The following is a 6,116-nucleotide window of genomic DNA, read 5'->3' as shown; positions in this document are numbered from 1 at the left end:
CACTTTTGTAGTGCCTGAGTCGTGGCAGTAAGTGTGCCCATCCTCTGAACAGCGCCCATGGGGCAGGACCGGCTCTTCCTGCCTGATTCCTGTGGCGTGTAGCAGCACACCCTGGGACACCCGGGTCCCGCTTCACACCTCCCCTTTAGGGCCTGCTGGCGTGGGGTCTAGTCACCAGCCCAGAGGCAGAGCGGGGGGGCTGGGTGCTGAGGGAGGGCGGGGCTCGCGAGGCAGCCAGCTCAGGGCGCCGTGCAGCCTCCCCAGGCACAGGGGCCAGTCTCTCAGGCCGGATGAGATAGATGATCGCTTCCACTCTCAGAGAAGACTCCACAGAATCGAGGGGTCTGATGTCTCCAGCCTCATTAGGCTCTCCCATATGTCCCCGTTCCAAGTTTTAGGGCCCCATTCCTTCCCAGCGAATGCCCTCGCTTTAATGTAGACGCCTTGCAAGGTTGGGAATTCAATTTGTATTTTGATTCAGCCACTGGTAGGATGAGATTCTGGGTTTGGTTTTCAGCAACCTCAGCTTCACAAGTACAACAGACAAGAGTCTCTTTCAGGGCAGACACAGAAGCTTTCAGGTCATTTGTGTGGATTTGAATCAAATCCCTGAACTCATCCTTTTCTTCATTGCTTTATCCAGTTAAAGCAGGAACAACCAGCCCGTCCCATTTTATTCATCAGGTTGACAAAAATGTTTGAAGGTAATACATAAAATAAGCCAGGGTCACTCTGTCCCCTGCCTTGGGTGAGTGCTTGGTCAGGAGTATCTAGTGTGGTACTTTGCGTGCCTGTATCACCACGTCACATTGCGGACCACTGGTGCTCTCTTTAATACTGGAAATAGTCATTAGTCTCTTTAGATCGAACCATGTTAGAGACGTAATTACAGAAATTCCAGAGCCAACTCAGAAAACTCGTCCTTAAGATTCCGCTCCTTTAGAATCACTCTGAACACTAAATTCTGTGTTAGTGAAGGTTCTCCAGGGGAACAAAGCACACACACCTGCATACATATGGCGTGTGTGTGTATGCATGTGTTGTACATATAGTCAGCCCTCCGTATCCATGAGTCCTGTATCCATGGGTTCAACAACCTGCAGATCAAAAATATTTGGAAGAAAACATGAAAATAACAATAAAATAATACAAATAATACAAATAAAGAAAAACAGTACAATCACTATTTACATATCATTTATATTATATTAGGTGATATAATATAGAGATGATTTAAAATATACAGGAGAATGTGTGTGGGTTATTTTAAGATATTACATCATTTTATACAAGACACTTGAGCATCCCTGGATCTTGGTATCCACGAGACGTCCTGGAAGCAATGTCCCTTGAATACCAAGGGACGACTGTATATAATGTGCACACACACACACACACACACACACACACACAGAGGATTTGCTTATACAATTGTGTAGGCAAGTCCAAAATCTACAGGATAGGCTAGCAGGCTGGAGACCCAGAAAGGAGTTACTATTTCAGTGTGAGTCCAAAGGCAGTCATCTGGCAGAATTCCCTCTTTGTGAGGGAGATAATTCTTCTTTTGTCTTAAGACCTTCAACTAATTGGATGAGGCCCAGCCACATTATAAAGGTAATCTACTTTACTCCAAATCTACTGATTTAAATGTTGACCATCAGTAAAAGAAGACCTTTGGAGAAACACCTAGAATAGTGTTTGACCAAATGCAGCAGTGTCCCCCCTTATCCTTGGGAGATAAGTTTCGAGATGCCCTGGTGAATGCCTGAAACCACAGATAGTACTGAGCCCTATTTGCACTCTGCTTTTCCTGTGCACACAAAACTACGGTAAAGTTTAATTTATAAGTTAGATACAGTAAGAGATTAACAACAACAATAATAAATTAGGATAATTATAACAATATACCATTCACAATTTCACAGAGGTTTATTCTTATCATAGATCTTAGCAACCTCAGCATACAATTTTTCTTTCATTATTATTATATTAATAAATTGAGAACTTTTGTCTTGTCATTTAAAGGAAGCACTTTATGAATTCTCTTTGGCATATGCAAATTGGCAGCATCAATTTAAATAATTAAATTATTTAAAAATGTATTTTATTTTATTTTTTTATTTCAGAGTATTATGGGCTACACACACTTTTTTAACATAAGTTGCCTTTGCACCAGCTGATAAGCATGCCCATCCCCCAGACAGCATATGCCACATCCATTAGGTGTGGATTTACCCATCCACTCCTCCCCTCCCCACCTGCCCAACACCCTATGGCTGTTACTTCCCATATGTGCACATTAGTATTGATCTATTAGTACCAATTAATGGTGAGTACATGTGGTGCTTGTTTTTCCATTCTTGTGATACTTCACTTAGAAGAATGGGCTCCAGCTCCATCCAGGATAATACAATAGGTAGTTCATCATTTTTTTGTGGCCGATTGGTACTCCATGGTATACATATACCACATTTCATTGATCCACTCATGTATTGATGGGCATTTGGATTGTTTCCACATCATTACAATTGTGAATTGTGCTGCTATAAACATTTGAGTGCAGATGTCTTTTTTTTATTGAATGTCTTTTGTTCCTTTGGGTAGATGCCCAGTAGTGGGATTACTAGATCAAATGGTAGTTCTACTTTTAGTTCTTTGAGGTATCTCCATAATACTTTCCATAGAGGTTGTACTAGTTTGCAGTCCCACCAGCAGTATATAAGTGTTCCTATCTCTCTGCATCCATACCAGCATTTGTTGTTTTGGGACTTTTTGATAAAAGCCATTCTCCCTGGAGTTAAGTGATACCTCCTTGTGGTTTTGATTTGCATTTTCCTGATGATTCAAGACATTGAGCATTTTTTTATGTTTATTGGCCATTAGTCTATTTTTTGAAAAGTTTTTGTTCATGTCCTTTGCCCACTATTTAATGGGGTTGTTTCATTTTTTTCTTGCTTATTTCCCTGAGTTCTATATAGATCCTAGTTATCAGCCCTTTATAGCATCACTACTCTTGCACTTTGGGGCCATTGTTAAGTGAAATAAGGGTGGCTTGAACACAAGCACTGCAATACCACGACAGTCAATCTGATAACTGAGGCGGCTGCTGGGTGACTAATGAGTGGGCAGGGTATACAGTGTGGATATGCTGGACAAAGGGATGATTCACAGCCTGGGTGGAACAGAGAATAGTGGCATGAAATTTTATCATGCTGCTCAGAATGCTGTGCAATTGAAAACTTATGGCTTGTTTATTTCTGAAATTTCTGGGATTTGCCAGTTAATATTTTTAGACTTTGGTTGACTGCAAAACTGTGACCACCTACCTGCAGATGGTTTATGCTGATGACACCCTGCATGTTTGCATCCTGAGGCTTTCTCCAGCTGAGGAAAATGCTTGTCCAATGGGCTGGGCAGGCTGAAAGTACAGCACAATTATTAGGTTGGTGCAAAAGTAATTGTGGTTTTAGCGTTGTTGGAACTTGCCATTTGATGTTGGAATACATTCTTAAATATGGTTATGTATACATCATTTTAATGTGGATTTCTAGCTTTATGTTTTTTTGCTAATGACTTATTACTTTCTCTTTATTTGATATTTATTTTAGACTATGGAAATGATTTTAGACAAAAAGAAAATTTGAATGATTTTCTTATTTGAGTTCAAAATGGGTCGCAAAGCAGTGGAGACAACTTACAACATCAATAACACATTTGGCCCAGAAACCGCTAAGGAACATACAGGGCAGTGGTGGCTCAAGAAGTTTTGCAAAGGAGATGAGAGCCTTGAAGATCAGGACTGGAGCAGCCGGCCATTGGAAGTTGACAATGACCAAGTGAGAGCAGCCATCGAAGCTGATCCTCTTACAATTACACAAGAAGTTTCCAAAGAACCAGCGTGGACCATTCTATGGTCGTTCAGCATTTGAAGCAAATTGGAAAGGTGAAAAAGCTTGATAAGTGGGTGCCTCGTGAGCCAACCAAAAATCAAAAAAGTCATCGTTTTGAAGTGTTGTCTTCTCTTCTTATATGCGACAATGAACAATTTCTCAATTGGATTGTGATATACAATGAAAAGTGGATTGTATACAACCATCAGCCATAACCAGCTCAGTGGCTGAACTGAGAAGAAGCTCCAAAGCACTTCCCAAAACCAAACATGTGCCAAAAAAGGTCATGGTCACTGTTGGTGGTCTGCTGCTGGTCTGACACACTGCAGCTTTCTCAATCCCGGCGAAACTATTCCATCTGAGAAGTCTGCTCAGCAAATCGATGAGATGCACCGAAAACTGCAACACCTGCAGCCACATTGGTTAACAGAAAGGGTCCAATTCTTTTCCATGACAAAGCCCAACAGCATGTCGCACGACTGACACTTCAGAAGTTGAAGAAATTGGACTACGGAATTTTGCCCCATCCATCATATTCACCTGACCTCTTGCCAACCGGCTACCACTTCTTCAAGCATCTCCACTTTTTGCAGGGGAAGCACTTCCACAACCAGCAGGTTGCAGAAAATGCTTTCCAAGAGTTCATAGAATCCTGAAGCACAGCTTTTTATGCTATAGGAATAAACAAACTTATTTCTAGTTGGCAACAATGTGTTGGTTGTAATGGTTCCCACTTTGAGTAATAAAGATGTGTTTGAGCCTAGGTATAATGATTTAAAATTCAGCCTCAAACTGCAATTACTTTTGCACCAACCTTAATAGTGCCCAGGGAAGTGGTGTCAGTCAATAAGGAAAGGGAATGGGGATCCCTACTCCATTCTCCTCACTCCTGGTGGGACTTTGCTGAAGTGTGTCATCCTCAGTCTCGCAGAGGGTCCCAGAAGGATTGAGCTCCAGTGCCCACAGCAGGCATCTCCTTAGCAACTTCCCTGTCTGCTCACCACGCTTCCCGGGTCACCCCCCAAGCGCTCCTCAGGGCTGGCTTCAGGGAAACTCAAACCAAGACCAAGTCAGAATTTAAAAAAGTGCTAGGAGCTTTGCTTCAGAATCTCCACAAAATTTCCAGATGCCTTTTCATTTTTTTCCCCATAATTGAATATGATTTTCAAAGGCACCAGCCTTAGAGATAAAGAAGTATTTTTTCATTTTTATTGCTTTCCTACTTAAATTACCAATATTGTTGCAGTTTTGTTTCTACACTTTTCATTGCGAATGCAGAGCATTTTTAATTATATTATGGATTGCATAAGTTTCTTATGGACTGACCTCAGACACAACCAACTTTAACAGTTTCCATAGGAAAGCAAATCCCAAACGGAAAGAAAACAAACAGAGAAACCAAGTTTTGGACCATGTATATGGAGTGCTGCCTTTGTACCAAAAAATTTAGATGGGAGATACAAAACAAACTGGCCCACCACTGCTTGTGACCATGTCTTAAGTTTATCTTAAATTTTGTTTTTTGTGTTTTTTTTTTGGTGGGGGGCTGAGTTCTTTTTTTCTTTTTCTTTTTTTTTTTTTTTTTTTTTTTTGAGACAGAGTCTCGCTTTTGTTGCCCAGGCTAGAGTGAGTGCCGCGGTATCAGCCTAGCTCACAGCAACCTCAAACTCCTGGGCTCCGGCAATCCTCCTGCCTCAGTCTCCCGAGTAGCTAGGACTACAGGCATGTGCCACCATGCCTGGCTAATTTTATATATATTAGTTGGCCAATTAATTTCTTTCTATTTATAGTAGAGACGGGGTCTCGCTCTTGCTCAGGGTGGTTTCGAACTCCTGACCTCGAGCAATCTGCCTGCCTCGGCCTCCCAGAGTGCTAGGATTACAGGCTTGAGCCACCGCGCCCTGAGTTCTTATTCTTGTTAATTTATTTTGATTGCTTGATAACCGCCACATTTAGAAGCTTCTGTCAGTTTCCTACATCTGCCAGCTACTGGCATAGTTCCATCTCTCTCGGATAATTCCTAGCATTGCCTCCTGTGGAAATAGCTGCTTCTAGCAAACTGTTCAGTTTATCATTTAATCAAAATATTTGCATAGTTCCACTAGGTTAGAAAGCAAAAATGGGGCTGATTGTTTTTGCATAAAGACAAGTCAAATCAAGGTATGCTTTAAATCATGAAATGAAATTTAATTAAATATTGGAAAGACAAACATTTCGCTATAAACA

This window comes from Microcebus murinus, chromosome 12 (assembly GCF_040939455.1).
Source record: "Microcebus murinus isolate Inina chromosome 12, M.murinus_Inina_mat1.0, whole genome shotgun sequence".
NCBI lineage: Eukaryota > Metazoa > Chordata > Mammalia > Primates > Cheirogaleidae > Microcebus > Microcebus murinus.
This window is presented reverse-complemented; position numbering follows the sequence as displayed.